Source organism: Pinus tabuliformis, chromosome 6, assembly GCF_031772625.1.
Source record: "Pinus tabuliformis cultivar Carrire ecotype Pingquan chromosome 6, CPIR1, whole genome shotgun sequence".
NCBI lineage: Eukaryota > Viridiplantae > Streptophyta > Pinopsida > Pinales > Pinaceae > Pinus > Pinus tabuliformis.
Window position 1 is genome coordinate 1713138268 of NC_142292.1, and position 19139 is coordinate 1713157406.

Here is a 19139-nt window from a genome sequence, read left to right on the forward strand (position 1 = left end):
TCAAAAGAACCTATGCTGTAAATTTCAGAGTTTTAATATAGAGAGCTAATGGAATTTCCAAAGTTCTGAGTTGTTTGATGTGTTGCGTTGTGATGGCTTACTGCTACAGGATTCCTGTGTATTTCATGGCACAATAAGATTTCTTGAACTCTTTTGTTATGTATTTCATTCTTTCATAATCCGTTCATGCTCTATATTTCACAGTTTAATAGCACAGAAAAAGAATAGTTTCAGGATTTGTTCATTAAATACCCTGAACTCAATCTATGCTGTTATGACTATTTTCCTCTAAGTATTAGTTATGAAAGTGTAATTCTTAACTGCTTCACCTTCAGACTAAAACTTCACAGTGACTATTATTCAGGAATTCAAATCTACTCCTGGGTGATATATCTCTTTCTCACATCACCAGCTTAGTGGAAAAACTCTTAATTGGCTTTCACTGGCTAATCATATTTCATCATCATAATTTTAAGTTTGTTTCATGACATATCTAAATGGCCCTGCAGTTCTAAGCAATCTTACTCAATACCTCAAACAACCCATAATCACAGACTCCATTGCCCAATGGAATGAAACTGTCTGAAGATCTCATCTTATATACTGAAAGACATCACTCAACCAAAATTTTAAAACAAACCCTCACCTCATAACTAGCCTAAGATCCTCAAGAACAAAGTTAAAAACTAAAAGAGAGAGCCCTATATGATTACAGGTTGGCTAGAACCTGTAATCCAAAGCTTGGTTAGTGGTTACCCCGGCCGTATTCCCTCAGGAGTCAAAGGGAACAACCTGGGTGTTAACATAAATGGTGACTCCACTGGGGAATGAATGAACTTTGTAACCCCCTGTCTGATTCTTAATACTGTAGATAAAGCCTGACTGACAGCCAGATAGCTTTAGAAACTGCCTCTGCTTTGCATTTGTAGGAGTGTATAAAAGCTGCCTCAGTCAATCTTTATTCAGTCTTAAGTGCCATACAGTTGTGCTATGCCTGATCAGTCCTTGTCAAACATCACTATCTCTTAGAAATTTCTCCTAAAGAAAATCACAGAAACTGGCTCCTAAGAAGAAAACTCGCTACACAAGGTCAAACCCAGATCCTGATCCATCACCTGAATTCGAAAATCCAAACTTGATTTCAAGAATCCTCAAGAGACATAAATCAGAAGGGACTCTATCAGACTCGAGTTCTGAAGCAGGTCTTCAAACTGACATTCCAACCCCTGCTAAGGTTTCTCCACATCCTCACACCACTGTCCGACAACCTCCTAGTTCTTCATCCACTTCACAAGGTATCATTTCAGCCACTCCATCAACTACACATACCCCTCTCATCCCCTTTCCTCCACTTGTCCCATTCGTTCCTGTTATCCCTATTGTCCCACCAAACATGGCTAATAGGTATGCTCCACTGTAGTTACCTGCCAATCCAGGGCCTATGCCTCAAGATTACCAAAGCAAGATTTCATATTTTGATGGTGCTGGCTCTTACCCAGCCCTTCAACATACTAAGAAAATGCAGGACTACTTTGAAAATTATGAGATAGATGATGATGGGGTTAGAATGAAAATTTTTGTGCAAAGCCTAACAGGAGATGTAAGATCATGGTTTAGGTCACTCCCAGCAAACTCCATAGCTGACCCTGAAGCCCTATATCAAACCTTTATCAACAGATGGGAGAAGAAAAAGGATCCACTTCACATTTTATCTGAATACAATACTATCAAAAGAGGTCCCCAAGAAACTGTCTTGGACTATTGTGCTCGGTTTAACAATATCTACAATGTTATTCCCCAAAATCTCAAACCCCCACCTGACCTAGCTCTATACACCTTTCCTGATGGGTTTGATTCAGATATGGCATACCAATTAAGAGAAAGAGCTCCCCGAACTTTAGCTGAAATGCAAGACATAGCAGTGAGTGTAGAAGCCAACCTGATAGCTAGGAGAAATAGGACTAGAACTGAAAGAAAGACTACCTTCAAAGAAGAGCCTTCAGGTTCGGATCAAAAATTAGATGCAATAATCACTGGTATGCATAGATTAGGTGACAAAGTAGAATCAGTTGAGAGGAAGTCATCATGGGAAGCACCACAGAATAACCCTATCAGGAATCCCAATTTTAGAAGAAACCAAAATCCTAATGTTGGCAAGGCCAGCACTGAAACAGAGGTTAGGCCTCCGTTCCAAGAAAACTATGCTGAAGCATCTACTTCTAATGAGCAGATAGATGATACCAACATCAATTTGATGGGCCTGAACGATGATCAACAAGTTTTTCTGAGTCAAGAAGATCATGAAGACGAAGACATAAGCCAGTTCCAAATTAGATCAGGTGAATCATTTGATTTCAAACAAGGCTATGACACAGCTGTTTTTGAAGTTCATAAACAATACAAATTGAGAAGCAGAACTATAAATGTGCCACAGCCTGAGAAAACAAAGGATAACCTGCAGCCTAAGAAAGCTATTGTCACAGAGCCTGTTAACAAAACTGATTCAATTACAAATGAAGTAATAGTTGAAAAGGTAACAGAACCATTTCCCTCAAATCAAGAACCAAGGGCTACACCTCCTTTACAGCACAATCCAAGCAGCACTTTCCAAAAGATGAGCAAAAAGGACAAGCCTCAAGATCAAAATGAGAATCAAGAAGAAAACTATAAGAATTCAATTGAGAGAGAAAGGGTTGTTAACTAGAACACCAAGACCCAATCTGAAAGACCTTTTGACTTAGAAGCTGAAATTGGAAAATTGAAGATAGCCATTCCTCTTTCAGAGCTAGCCAAGCATAACATTTACAAGCAACAAATCAAGAAGTCCCTTAAACTTACTCATAATAAAGATGATGTCAATTTATTGGATGACACCCCAGAACTACTTTTCGGTCCAGAGGTTGATGGAAAGATAGCAGTTACAGGAATACTACCTTTTTATGTCAGCTTGCATGTTCATGATAAGATATTACACAATGCAATGTTTGACTCAGGCGCCTCTCATAACCTGATGCCCAAATCAGTCATGAAGAGGTTGAATCTAGATGTTACAAGACCATATAAGGACCTATTTTCATTTGACTCCAGCCAAGTTAAGTGTTTAGGCTTGATAAAAGATCTATGTGTGTCCCTAGTCCAGTACCCAAATAAAACAATCTTAATGGACGTTGTAGTTGCTGATATCCCACCCAAGTATGGAATGCTGTTATCAAGATCATGGGGGGCTAAACTCCAAGGTTCCCTGCAATTAGACATGTCATATGCCACCATCTCTGTCTTTGGGCAACCCAAGAGGCTATACAGAGAGTCACTCATGAAATACATGGTGAGCAGTGAAGAAAAACCTCAAAATTTCCCTATTTATGCAGTCCATTTAGACATGGATTCCTTCATTCTGTTTAATGATGATATAAGCCCAATGAGTGATAACAAAGCTGTCATACTTGAACAAGATCTGAATATGAGTGAGCAATCATGTTCCCAAGAAATCAAGGTTGTGCAATCAAGTGATGAAACTGTTCTAGAAGGCAAACCAAGTGAAAGACAAAAACTCCAACTTATAATCCCAATTCATGGAGAAAACGTTGAAAATCCCCTAAATCAAGATATCCTATGGTTTCTTGAGTTTGATGGATCAGTCAACAAATTAGGGGCAGGAGCTGGAGTGTGGATTCATAACAAACAAAGCAATCATGCACAAGGTCGAGCCTATAGGCTTAATTTCAGATGTACTAATAATATGGCAGAGTATGAGGCTCTTCTGCTAGGCCTCAAACTGGTAAGATCATTTCAGGCCACAAAAGTTTCAATCATGGGAGATTCAGACCTTATTATCCAACAAGTGAATGGTAATTTTGTTACCAATGACAAAAGACTAATATCATATAGGTCTGCTACTCTTGAAATACTGAAGGCTTTCACTAAATTTCAGATGACCAAAATACCGAGGACCCACAACCTTCATGCACACAGTTTGGCTACATTTTCCAGTACATGCAAATTGCCTTTTGAACCCAACCATTATTTTACAGCTGAGATAAAACACAGACCTTCTGTCCCAAACAATATTAAATATTGGCAAGTATTTGAGGATGACACACAAATAAACAGTTTCTTAACCTTGCAGCATGAATTTTCAAGCTTGAACATTGATGTTGATTCTGTGAAAGACACACAGCCATTGAGTGAACAGGACCAAACAGCAATATCACCCAAAACAGCAAATCAAATACTTTGTCCAACAAACTTTGACAAGGAAAAAATACAAGAACTTGAACAATTACATTTTGATGAAGTAGCTGGTACAAAGGCTGAAATCATAGAGCTAAAGGATAACTTTCTACCAACAGGCCTAACTCCATTGGAGGACATTTTTGACTCAAATGATGTTCCTAGAAAACCAAAAATGCAACCCCTTAATGTTGCCATTGAAGAATGCAACATTGGAACTATTGAAAAACCCAAGATAATAAAATTGTCTGCCTCTTTACCTCCTGACCAGAAGCCTAAATACATTGACCTCTTTAAAGAGTTCCAAGATGTTTTTGCATAGAGTTATGAGGATTTGAAATCCTATGACACCTCTGTTATTCAACACACTATCCCTCTCAAGCCCAATCAAAAGCCATTCAAGCAAAAATTGAGAAGAATCAATCCTATGCTCCTCCCTTCAATCGAGAAAGAGGTACAAAAAATGTTTAAAGCTGGTATCATAGCACCAATCAGGTTTTCAGACTAGATTTCAAACTTGGTCCCCACAAGAAAGAAAATTGGGGAGATTAGGCTTTGTGTCGATCTAAGAAATTTGAATCAGGTGTCCCTTAAAGACAATTACCCCTTACCAAAAATGGATCACATTCTCCAAAGAGTGGTGGGGGCTTCAAGAATCTCATTACTTGATGGATTTTGAGGTTTCAATAAGATCCTAGTCCACCCTGATGATCAAGATAAAACAGCTTTCAGAACCCCATGGGGAACTTTCAAATATGTTAAAATGCCTTTTGGATTGAAAAATGCAGGAGCTACATTTTAGAGAGCAATGGATATTGCTTTTGCTAAAGAGATTCATGAGTTCCTTGTTATTTACTTAGATGACCTTACACCTTTCTCAAAGTCTGACCAAGAACATTTAAAACATTTGAGACAAATATTCATAACATGTAGGAAATATGGGATCTCCTTAAATCCCAAGAAGTCTCTATTTGGTTTGGAAGAAGGTAAGCTATTAGGTCATATCATTTCAAAGGATGGCATTAGAATTGACCCAGACATAATACAGGCCATCTTGCAAATGCCCCATCCAAGAAACATTAAAGAATTACAAGCCTTCTTGGGAAGAAGGTAAGCTATTAGGTCATATCATTTCAAAGGATGGCATTAGAATTGACCCAGACAGAATACAGGCCATCTTGCAAATGCCCCATCCAAGAAACATTAAAGAATTACAAGCCTTCTTGGGAAAGATCAACTTTTTAAGGAGATTTATCCCAAACTTAGCAGAATTGATCAGATTACTAAACAACATGCTAAAGAAGGATTCAAAAGTAAAGTGGACAGTAGAAGCAAATCAAGCTTTTGAAGGTATTAAATTGGCCCTTACCCAAACCCCAGTCTTAACAAATCCTCAATTTGACAGAGAATTTATCATTTTCTCTTTTGCCTCCCAGCATACCATTGCTACTGTCTTATTGCAGAAGGATGATCAAGGGAATGAAAAACCTATTGCTTTCTTTAGCAGAGCTCTTAGAGATGCACCTCTGAAATATCAGATCATGGAAAAGCAAGCTTATGCTTTGGTCAAAGCCATCAAAGACTTTAGGATCTACATCCTATACTCCCATGTTATTGCTTATGTACCAAATCCCATTGTGAAAGACATACTAACTCAAGAAAACTTAGAGGGAAGAAGAGGAAAATGGATTGCTAGTATTTTAGAATTTGACATTGAAATAAGACCTACAAAACTGATAAAAGGGCAAGGTTTGGCTAAATTAATGTCTGAAACAAACTTCCAAGCCTTGGACATTAACCAACTGGACAATGAACCGGAGCTGGCGACTCCAAAGATCAATGCAGCCTTTGAACAATCCCTGTGGTATTCTGATATCTGTTATATATTGCAAAACCTGTGTGCTCCCCCAGGATTGTCTAGAACCAAATCTAGATTTTTAAAAATGAAAGCTTCAAGATTTTGTGTTATAAATGGTAATTTACTATGGAAAAATCATGAAGGTATACTGCTGAACTATTTGAATATGGATGAGACTAACAATGTTATGAAAGAATTCCATGCAGGTGATTGTGGTGGGCATTTGTACTGGAAGTCCATTGTGGATAAGATATTAAGGGCAGGTTACTATTGGCCCACTGTCTTCTCTGATGTTAAAAAATTTACCACTTCATGTCACAAATGTCAGGTGTTTGAGGGAAAAAGAAAGTTACTACCACTTCCCTTAAAGCCTATTGCAACAGAAAGGCCCTTTCAACAATGGGGCTTGGACTTCATCGGGGAAATTCATCCTTCATCCTCAGGCCAACATAGATGGATTCTAACAGCCACAGATTACTTTACTAAATGGATTGAGGTTGTTCCATGTAGACAAGCAAATGATTCTACTATCATTCAGTTCCTTGAAACCAATATTCTTTCTAGATTTGGTTGTCCTGACAAGATTATAACAGACAATGCTGCTGCTTTTAGATCCAAGAAGATGGTGAACTATTGCCACAAATTCCACATTACTTTGGGCCATTCTACTGCATATTACCCTCAAGGCAATGGCTTAGCTGAATCATCTAACAAAAGTCTTATCAACATCATTAAGAAAGTACTAGAAGAGAATAAGAAAAATTGGCACAAGAAGCTTGTAAATGCCTTGTGGGCAGACAGGCTAACAACCAAAAGATCTATAGGGGTCAGCCCATATGAGTTGGTTTATGGAATGGAAGCCAAATTCCCTTCATCATTGGGGGTCCCTGTCATGAAGCTACTTCAAGAAAGTCAAGCTGAACCAAATGACATACAAAGAAGAATAAACCAGATTATATGTTTGCAGCAAACCAGAGATCAAGTGTATAGCAGAGTCCAAGTCCTACAAGAGAAGCTGAAGAAAGCCTTTGATAGAAGAACCAAGGCTGAAGATTTCTTCATTGGGGATAAAGTGCTTAAATGGGATTCAAGAAGAGAAGACAAGGGTAAGCATGGCAAATTTGACTCCCTTTGGAGGGGGCCTTTTGTTATTCAAGCACTACAAGGAAATAACACTTATTTCTTGAAAAATTTGGATGGCACTGAAGCTGAAGAGGGCCCTGTAAATGGCCGGATGTTAAAGCATTATTTTGACTACTTTCCATGTATATAGCATGGCTCTGCCCTGTACATTATCAGTTGTATATAGTTTTTCTTCCAGCATATGAATAGTTCAGTTTAAGAAGTTTTGTGAATAAGCAGAAATAGGCTTTTATTTCAGAAGTTCCACAATGGTGGCAGATTCCAGTTTTGAAGTCCAAAGAGGAAGTTTTCAAGTTTTGAGAAGAAGTCAAAAGCCAAGGCAGTCTGACCTGCTGTTCTTGGTCTTTCAAGTAGAAAAACCATCCCCAAGTGGAGCCACTGTTAGCTACCTATACCAATAGGTTTCATTTTTCATGATTGGCAGGGGAAGTGCCAATATGATCTACTTTGGTGATGCAAAGATCTCATATTTGTGTGGAAAACACCTATCTGCAGTTGGTTGATGCTGTCCTACTTCTGAATGGGTGATCCAACAGTCTAAGCTGGGTCATGCCATGTTTCAATTGTTTGTTGTAGATTAGAGAAAGAAATCTGTCCAAACTGTTCAATCTTGGCAGATAAAGTAGTTAGGTAGAGAATGAAGGTTCCCAACTGTTTAATCTGGGGCCTTGGAAGTAATAAGGCTAGCCTTAGATAGAAAATCAAAAGGAAAAAGCCAAAGGAAAAGAAAAGGCACATGAGGGTTTGCAAGTCTAAGTGCACCCTCCTTGAAGTAACAAAAAATGCTAGGCAATAGAATGGGTAGGTAGATGGGGTTGCAGAAGCATGATTTATGACATTTCACTGGCCTAAGCAAAGGAAAAACATGGTGTCAGTGCAGATCTTCCTATTCAGTAGTTTTGTAGCAGCAAAATGAAGCATGTCTAACTTCCCAATCATCCCCCATCACATTCCTTGCTAACATCCCAATACCACCTTTGCTCATGAGATAAATCAAACTCATGGATTGATCCATGTTGCATAAAGAGCCACATTTCCTGTGTAAAATTCTTTTCATTTTGATCTACTCCCTAACTAAGTTTGTTTCCTAAAAACTTAGTATCTATCACTTCCCATTCACATTCCCCTCCAAAACTAACTACTAACTCTATCTATACTTAACTCCCTATGTTCCCCTCTCCCTATTACTATAGCATCATTGTGTATAAAAACCCCAAAAAATAAGTATATTCCCTTCCCCTAGGCAATATAGCCTAATAGTCCTAAAGGGTTGCAATACAAAGAACTCAAAGCGCTAAGGCAAGACAACTCTAATATAATGTTTTGGGATTAAATCAAGATCCGCTTGATTTATAGCCCTAACCCCATTTTTGTGAGTTAATGCCAATAAACCCATTTTCACCCACAAAACATTGAAAAACCCACTATGATGTCTAACCCGCGCTATTTGCAATAAACACCAATAAACCCACTTTTTCCCCTTACCCAAAGTTTTGATTAAAGCGCGCTTTTCACAAAAAACAAAAGAAATTATTAAAAAATGCCGCCGGTCCCGCTGTATCGTCCTATTACATTGGTTTCCCGTCGACCGTCGGATCTGGGCTTTCCCATCCGACGGCCCATATCAATATCGGGCCGCCCCCGATGTCTGGACTATAGCACCCGAAAAGTGTCAGAGGGTGACGTCAGGGCAGTGCCACGCGTCGCTCCCAGGTTATATCGGGAGGCCGCCTGCCAATACCACCCCCGTACAATAAGCGGTCCGAAATTACCGCTTACCGCTTTGGTTTACCGCCCGCCCACGCCATGCCCACGTCATGCCAAGTCGGTGTCGCGTCAGCGCCCGGCCCGCCATCGCTCCGACCTGTCCGCCACCTCATCAGTCCCCGTGGACCACTCACAGGCCACCACGTCACCCTTCCGTACCCGACCCCACCCGATGACGTCATGCTGACGTCATCCAAAAAACGCGCCAAAAGCCCAAAATGTCCATATTTTCGCCAAAATTCGCGTTTTTCTCATATTTTCACCAAAAGAACTATTGAGCTCTCTGCATGTAATTTACGACGTTCTCGCCGCCAACCTGCAGAAATCGATTTTAGAGACCGTGGGCGCCCTCAATTCACCTACATTGCCACCATTTGCCGTCTGCACCAGGTATTTATCCAAGTTTCTCCTCCGCGCCTGGTTTTTTGCATAAATTCACCAACACAAGTGAGAAAAGAGAGGTCAACACTGTAATTACCTGCAAATTCTCGGTGACCACCATTTATCTCCAACTATAAGACCGAATTTACCTACAGAAGTCCCCATTGAGCTGAATTTTCACAAATTTACAGCCTGTTTGTGCAGTCGCAAACTGAAACCTCTGCTGCACAAATTCACCGGGAAAACAGCTCTTAAGTCCCAGCATTTGCTCATTGAACCTCTTTCAGGAGCATTTTAACTTATTTTCACCATAATTCAGCCTGTTTTCCTCTGCAAATCGCCCTGCTCTTGCAAAATTCACTGCCCTGTGTTGCTGTGCCCAGAAAATCAAGTTCAAATCCATTTCCAAGTGTTAGTGGACCATGGAAACACCAGTAGCATTGAACATTCCACCCTTGAATGCCCCACACAGAGAGCTAGAATGGCAGGCCCTGGGTGATAGAGATTACCAGATGACAGAAACACTCTCAATGGACACCAAATATAATATTCATGTACTCAATGAGCTGAAGGCCAAGCACCTCAGTGGAACTGATATTCTAGGGATTTGGGACTCCAATTTGCCCATTTATAACCTTCCTCAAGTCAATGTCCTTCCAGATTTAATTCATAGATGCAGTGCCAACTATGACCCATGTCAAAGAGCTGTCCTCAATTCCTCAGGTTCAGTCTTGTTCCATGTCACCCCTGAGGCTATAAATCAAATGCTGCACTTTCACACTACAAAGCCATTGACTCCTCTTTCCATGATGGACTTGCTAAAGAAAGGAGGCAAGTTGTCTAGTGCCCAAATCATAAAGATTAATCAACTATTCATTGAATCAGGCTCTCAAACTGTGAGGACCCCTCCTATAGGAAATGTATATTTCAATGAGTTGGGCAAGTTGCTTGTGGATTTGATCAGTTATGTCCTGGGTTACAGATCAGCTGAGGATGCTGATGAAACCATTCTGGCAATGATGTCTATCTTCTCCCCTGGAATGCCTCCTTCTGTGCACTATGATTATGCTACATACATTGCCAATAAAATTCATGAGCAATTGATGAATCTAGAGAGGGAAAAGGTGTTTAGATACACTTCATACATCTATCACTTGTTCCTATTTTATCAACCTGATGGCTTCCCTATTTCTCTCAAGAAGTTTGATGCTCAGGGAAACCCAAGGTCTGTGGTATTTTGGACTTCAGTCTTTCATCACACACCTTATTCACCATACAGCTACTGTGAATTCATAGACCTCTTTATCCATCTAGCTATGTCCTTGCTATTGGGTACCCCTCCTCCAAGATTAACAAATGAGATGCAAAGGATTCTCCAGCTCTCAAAGGCTTACAGCATTGGGGATTGGTACTTTTACCAAAACCATACAGTGATCAGAATATATGGCTGTGAATTAGCCCCATATAGGCTGCCAAGATATGTCCCTATGAGACTCTTTGCCTTAGAATATTTCAGGCAATTTGGAAATGCAGACATGGTCCATTTCCACAGCAAAAACAAGAAGGTACAACTCAAAGTCAGAAACCAGCTAGGCCCATTTCTTTATAATAAAAGGGAAGAAGGATGGAAAGAAGCAGATAAGATCCTAGAGGGCCTCCAATTGCAAACCAGTTTCCTCTGGTCACCCTATGACCCCAATCACTTCATTAGTCTTAGAAGGGTCAAATATAAGATGGCTAGTTATGATCATGTCAGGTTGCCTCATATTGAAAAATATGAAAATCTGTTAAGATGGAAAGAGGGCACTCTAGAAGAGGCAAGTACTAGAGAAGAAATAGCACAAAGAGAAGCAAAGAAACTTGAGAAGGAAGCTGACTTGGAACATTGTGGACAGGTTTCTTCTTCTTATCATACTCAACTTGGAGCAGCTGCCTCGTCTTCTACAGCTCCCCAGCAAAAAGCTCAAACTACTCCTCAGGTAGTCAGCAAAGGTAAAGAAAAAGAGATGGAACAGGAGCAGCCACCCCCTAGAGCAGAACAGCAGAAGGAGCAGCCCAAACAACAAGAAGAAATGGCTAAAGCTCCCATATCTACAGAGCAGCAGGCTCAAGAAAATGTGCCTCCTAGGCAGGAAACGATAGTGGAGGCCTCGGTGCTCCAAACTCCACTAAATGAAGAAAGAAGCAGGAAGAGGGATAGAGAGCAGGAAACTCCCCTCACCACATCAACAAATCAAGGGGAGAAAAGGCAGAGATTAAATCCCCTTTCCGAAGAAGAGATGCCTATTGGGCAATCCTTTGGTATGGGCCCCCCTAGTATGGAGGCATCTGCTAGTTCCTTTCAACAGGAACAAGAAAGAACAATTGGAGGAGAGGTCAGCTCCTCAAGCCAGCAAAGGAGAGCTGAATCAGGCATAAAGCAGTAGTTTATTGACATCAAGAAGAGAAATGAGCCAGTCAGGCTCCAGCTGTACAATCACTTGCTTAAAATGGCCCCTACAAACCAGCAGAGGCTTATGTCAACATATGACATAACAGAGGGGAAAATGACTATGAGTCATTTCATGCCTACTATGCTGTAGCCACAGTCAGCTGCAGATTATATAAGAACTAATCTTGAAGTACTTGCAAAAGACATCCACCCAATGGACCAGATAGAGCTTCACAAGCAAATAGGTGAGATGGTTTATTCAACTCTTGCAGACAAGACCTTCCTTGTGCACAAATTACAAAACAGTCTGCATAATACAACTGCCCAACTTGAGTTGGAGAAGGCATCCTCTCAGGCCAAAGACAACAGGATCAGGTCTTTGGAAGATATTATTATAGAGCTTGGGCATGACCCAAAGGATCCCAAAGCTGTACAAGCACTGCTAAAGGAAAGAGATGCAGATATAGAAACTTTGAGAAAGATGGTAAAAATTCCAGCAACCCTTCACCCTCAAACAGAAGAGGTTGCTCAGCAGAGGAAGGACCAGGATGTAGCAGCCATGCTGCTAACACTACACAAACAGCTGGTACAAACAGAAGGGAAATTGGTAGAAACAGAGGCTGCATTACAGGCAGCCCTGCAGCAGAAAGAAGGAGGCCAGACATCTCAGCCCCCTCAGCCAGTGATCAACCTTGAGGAGCCCCCTCAAAGTATCACTCCTCCCACAGGACAGACAGCTGAAACAGGTCCAACAACATCAGCACCAACAACAACATCAGAACAGGCTCCAAGCCTTGACATGCAGAAGATGATGAAAGAGATTCAAGTTCTAGAGGCCCAGATGGCAGAGCTGAATGAAGCCAAGGAGAAATTGGCCACAGTGAATGAAAAATATGACAAATCAAAACAAACTGTAGCTGAAAGAACAAGGGAAGTAAGAGCCCTTGAGAAGAAGATAAAAGAGCTGGAGAAAGAGCTCTCGCTTGACAAGGTTGTGGATGACATTAATAAAGTCCTGTGGGCCAATATTGGCCAATCAATAACAGATCAGTGGCAATACATAGAAACCATTCATGATCACATGGATCTCATAGGCAGGGCACACAAGGAAAGTCAGAGAGCAAGGGCATCTCTAGGCACTATGCTTGAGATAGCCAATAGAATGATCAATGTCCTCAATAACCGCACAGGCCCTCAGCTGGCAGCAATAGGAATCACCAATAGAACTGACACCATCTTACTGATAAAGAGGGTCCTCACTTTGAGAAATCTGGTGCAGACATTGGATAGAAGGTGCCATGAAATGCAAATAGAGGTAAACAAGTTCACAGATAAATTCACAGCATTGCATAGCAGAGGCCTTCCCAGCCTACTAAACAGTGTAAGTAGGTTGCTGTCCCATGAGAACTATGCAAAAAGGGTGAATACATTTGCCACAAATCAGATCACTGCAGGATCAAGTATCCCAGAGGAAACAGGGCCTGCATCTGGGCAGAGCCTCTATGAGAAAATAGAAAATTTGTTTTTTATCATGAATGAAATCAGGCATCTGTTTGAAGTGCCTCCTAATTACTTCAAATATACTGAGGCAGATGAAACATTAGGCACAATTTTGAGACATCAGTTGCCTACACAGGAATGGTGGACCAGCATGATACAAACATTGCTGTGAACAAACAGGTCTTCATCAATTTTTTTCATCAAAATATAAGTCATCATGTTCAGAAAAATTGATGCATTCAGTATGACTGGAGAAGAGTGGACAGAGCCAACTCGGCAGACAGATTCGGCCACAAAAGCAACACTGACAGGTACAGATGACAAGGCCAAGAAAGCTACAGCACGACAGAAAATTAAAGGCATATCATTCAGAATTAATGCAGAACGCTCAACCAACTCAGTGGCCTCCAAAAGTCAAAAAGACTTCTGACAGAACTGAAGGGTATTCATTGTATATTTAGAATAAAAATAACTCTCTTATCTACTATTCTGAAAGTTGGTGAACGCATTTATTAAGCAAATGACTCAGCGTTCAAATATTTTGTAAAAACCGATTATATATATATCCCCTCGCATAAGCTTGCTGGGGTTGTTGATTTTCTCTTCAAAAGAACCTATGCTGTAAATTTCAGAGTTTTAATACAGAGAGCTGATGGAATTTCCAAAGTTCTGAGTTGTTTGGTGTGTTGCGGTGTGACGGCTTACTGCTACAGGATTCCAGTGTATTTCATGGCACAATAAGTTTTCTTGAACTCTTTTGTTATGTATTTCATTCTTTCATAATCCGTTCATGCTCTATATTTCACAGTTTAATAGCACAGAAAAAGAATAGTTTCAGGATTTGTTCATTAAATACCCTGAACTCAATCTATGCTGTTATGAATGTTTTCCTCTAAGTATTAGTTATGAAAGTGTAATTCTTAACTGCTTCACCTTCAGACTAAAACTTCACAGTGACTATTATTCAGGAATTCAAATCTACTCCTGGGTGATATATCTCTTTCTCACATCACCAGCTTAGTGAAAAACTCTTAATTGCCTTTCACTGGCTAATCATATTTCATCATCACAATTTTAAGTTTGTTTCATGACATATCTAAATGGCCCTGCAGTTCTAAGCAATCTTACTCAATACCTCAAACAACCCATAATCACAGACTCCATTGCCCAATGGACTGAAACTGTCTGAAGATCTCATCTTAGATACTGAAAGACATCACTCAACCAAAATTTTAAACCAAACCCTCACCTCATAACTAGCCTAAGATCCTCAAGAACAAAGTTAAAAACTAAAAGAGAGAGCCCTCTCTGATTACAGGTTGGCTAGAACCTGTAATCCAAAGCTTGGTTAGTGGTTACCCCGGCCGTATTCCCTCAGGAGTCAAAGGGAACAACCTGGGTGTTAACAAGCGTGAAAAAAGAACTTTCTCAAACACAAAATGTAATCTCCAACACATACATACCACGATTTTCAGTAGAGATGAAATATTTGATAACTTTATTCCAAAGGAAGTTCGTTCTTATAGTGGTCGCTTAGCTAAGAAAGAAAAGGGAGTGACTCAACTCACTGAGAGAGAGAAAATATTGTGTCATAGGTGGTCTTGAATCCACAATAGAACCAAAAACCAAAACTCACGGTGGATTTTCAACTCATCTCCAAGTGACTTGAATGCATAGAATCTTGCAGGGAATATGACAAATAATAGAGGGACAAAATATAATAGAGAAAATAGGAGTTACATGGATATAAAGGGAATCCAAAAATGAGGAGTTGGCTCTGATACCATGTTAGGTCAGGAATTGGGTAACTCCATGAATATTAATTTCACTAAGAGATGGCATCAATCATACCTTGCTTCCTTTGTAAGAAGAGGGAGCATTAAAAGAGCAGTGCTTCCAAGGGAGTGTTGTTGAGTAGGAAAGAATTTTTACAACAAATGGAAGATAATGAGGCAAGTGTTTCTTTAGTGTAAATGATTTTCCTTTTGAGATTCAAAATATGTTGAATGAGTATAGTGACATTGTAGTGGATGAATTTCATAATGAGTTTCCACCTGTGGGGAGTATAAGTAATCATATTGAATCGATATTGGGAGAAAGTCTACCAAATAAGGTTACATCCAGAATGAAACCTCAAGAGAATTAAGAAATTATAAAATAAGTGCATGAGTTATTAAATTTATAGTTGATCAAAGGGAGACTTAGCCCATGTGCAATACTGACAATGTTTCCTAAGAAAGATGGAGGTTGGAACATGTGTACAAATTCCAGAGCATTAAACAATGTCACAATCAAGTAAAGATTTTATTTCACACACAGATAATTTATTGGATTGTTTGAGTGGTAATATTTTTTTTCTAAGATTTATTTGAAGAATGGATGCCATATAATCAGGATTAGAGAGGGAGAGGAGTGGAACATGGCCTTTAAAACCAATGATGGGTTGTATGAATGGATGTTCATTCCTTTTGGGTTGTCAAATGAACCTAGTACCTTTATGAGATTGATGAATGAGGTGTTAAAGGAGTTCATACAAAAATTTGTAATTGTTAGATATCATTTTTTGGGATTCAACTGCATTAAGTAAGTCATTCATGTACGACCATTTCCATGAGAGGTAGTTGTAACTGAGTAATTTCACATGAATTTTGAATAGTACACTTAGCACTCATTGCATCGGGTGATGCTCACAAGGGTGAAGAATTGGGATTGAAACTAGTTAAATGAATCACATAGCATCAATCATCACTTCTAGGGCTTTCACCCAGTAACCACGTCTTTCTGAGAGGTAACCCATCCCAGATCGCATCTGGCTCAAGTGCGCTTAAGTATGGAGTTTTCACCACAATCAAGCCCACTTAGCTTGCTACCCCATTTTCAAAACCTTAGAAAGTATTGTGCATCATGAACCATTCAAGTAGAGTTCCACATTTAAGTGCACTTGAGCTAGAGGCGATCTGGGATGGGTGACCTCCCGGGAAGTCTTGGTTATTGGGTGAAATCCACAAAAGTGATTATTGACGCTATGTGATTCATTTCACTAGTTTCAATCCAACTTCTTCACCCCTTTGAGCATCACCCGATGCAATGAGTGCTAAGTGGACTATTAAAAATTCATGTGAAATTAGTCAGTTACGACTACCTCTCATGGAAATAGTCATACATGAATGACTTACTTAACACAGTTGAATCCCAAAAAATGATATCTAATATAATGCATTGTGAAAACCCCTTAATATTCAAATTCAAAAGAGTGAAGGGAACTCTAATTGAATGGTACATGAGGCACAATACTTGCTAAGGTTTTGAAAATGGGGTAGCAAGCTAAGTGGGCCTGATTGTGAGGAAAACTCCGTAGTTAAGCACGCTTGAGCCAAAGGTGATCTAGCATGGGTGACCTCTGAGGAAGTCCTGATTACTAGATGCAAGCCCTGGAAGTGATGATTGACACCGTGTGATTCATTTCACTAGTTTCAATCCCACTTCTTCACCCCTGTGAGCATCACCGGATGCAATGAGTGCTAAGTGGACTATTCAAAATTCATGTGAAATTAGTCACTTACAACTACCTCTCATGGAAATGGTCATACATGAATGACTTACTTAACATAGTTGAATCCAAAAAAATGATATCTAATATAATGCACTGCAAAAACCCCTTAATACTTAAATTTGTAACTGTGTATCTAGATTAAATTTTGGCTTATAGTGATTCCAAAGAAGATCTCTTCAGACATTTGAGGTATGTGGTAGAGAAGTTGCAGTAAGAGAAATTGCTTATTAATTTAAAGAAAGGTTCATTCCTAAAGACAGATCTTGTATATTTTGGCTTTTTCATATCCAAGGATGGTTTAAGGATGGATCTTGATGAGGAAATAGCTAGAACTACGTGGCTTGATTACACGCTTCAAATTTAAGTATTATTGTTAAAAAAAAATCAACTTTGTGTTCTAAAATGTTCTATGAGGGATAATTTAATCAAATAAAAACACAGTGGAGGTCTTGCAACACACTTTGGACATGAAAATACTTATGAGGATTTGAATAATTTACTATTGGCAAAATATGAAGATTGATGTGCAAAAGTTTGTAAGTAGTTGTAGAATATGCCAACATGCAAAACAAAAGAGCTAGAATACAAGATTATATAGACCATTACCATTTCCAGATAGACTGTGGGATTTAGAAAGCATGGATTGTGTATTGGGTTTGCCAAAAATCAGAAGGGTAATGGTGTAATCTTTGTTTTAATGGATATATTTTAAAAAATGGCCCATTTCTTTCCTTTTTTTAAAATCAGTGATGCTACCCATATTGCTAATTTATTCTTTATAGAAGTAGTGAGATTACATGGAGTTCCTAAGAGCATTATTTTAGATAGAGATACCAGATTCTTGGGACGCTTATGGATGAATTTATGGAAGAATCTTGGAACTTATTTGAACTTTAGTTTAGGCTATCACCCTGGGTATATTGAAGTAGTTAATATAAATTTGGGGAATATCTTGAGAAGCTTGGTTTGAGATCATCCAAAGTAGTGTGATCAGGTAATTTCTAGGCTAAATGTTCCTATAATGATTGTCCAAATAGAAGAATTGACCAAAGTCCTTTTCAGATTATGTATAGAATGCACCTAAGAGGAGCGCAAGAACTCAGAAACTTGGGCTGGCCAAAGAAAAGGAGTGCAGTAGGAGAAGACTTTGTTATATCCATGCAAGAGATCTATGAACAAGTTGAACAAACTTTGTTGGAAATAAACCATATTAACCTAGAAGGGAGATTGAAAGGAGAGATTGCGAAAAGATTTTTAGTGTTGGTATCATCATTGGCCAGCTCACGAAAACAGATCACTCCATCTTTTACTAGCGAAATGACGAAGTTTTTCACCATGAAGTAAAGATCCAAAAAAGAGAACATATTTGAGGTGAGGCTAACCATCACCTTGTGATATCCACAACATTTCTCATGTTTTTTGGACATGACCTCATCATGTAATTTACCCTTTAGCTGGTAATCTTGTGACAACAACATATTCTTCCTACGAAATGTTTACTTGTCATAGAGTTGTTGTTCATACAGATAAGGAGGACTTTGGTTGCACATTTTGTAGACATTTGTATAAATGTTGATATACTCCATTACAAGAAACTTGTGTTTTAAATATTCTTTTAGAATATCTATCAACTTTAGGATGTCATTCTGAATAATATTCCATATTTGATTGAATTCTATAGTTGTATCCCTTGACATCATCATCTCTTTTTAAGTGTTAATGTTACCCGATTGTGTCGACTACTATTTGTGTTGGCCATTGCGCATAAAACAAAAGAAAGGGATTGTGTCTCATTGTGAGGAAGAGAAAAACCATTTTGATATATTTATAGGGAAATCACCACTCCATATCTAGGTCGTTCATTAGGCAGATGATTTGACGATATAGATTATGTTAAGTTAGGATTTTTGCACTAGAAGGAAACCCTTGGTTTATACGAGGGAATTTTATTATGACTGATTATTATGATTATGAGAGAGAAAGGTAGAGGAGACTATGTGAGAGTATTATATTTCTCCATTTTGTTGGATAATATAAAAGGACTAGTTGTTTCTCTGTGAATGTAGCCCAAATTAGGTGAACTACGCATATCTCTGTCTCTCTTGTTATATGCATTTCTATATTTGTGTTTCCGTAATTTATTTTTGTATTTCATTGCTCCGTTAATTAATTTCTAACATTTTTCATTATGAAGTCAAATCAAGGGTATTATTTAATATGCCATAAATTCATGTGATATGTCATAGGTTCATTGAGTGAAGCCTCTATGAGGCTAT

The 19139-nt window shown here is 39.1% G+C and overlaps 1 pseudogene; it reads left to right on the forward strand.

Moving 5' to 3' along the window:
• Positions 1-1393: 1393 nt before the first annotated feature.
• The window catches only part of LOC149265607 (monocopper oxidase-like protein SKU5), a 31675-nt pseudogene continuing 13929 nt past the window's right edge, over positions 1394-19139 (forward strand).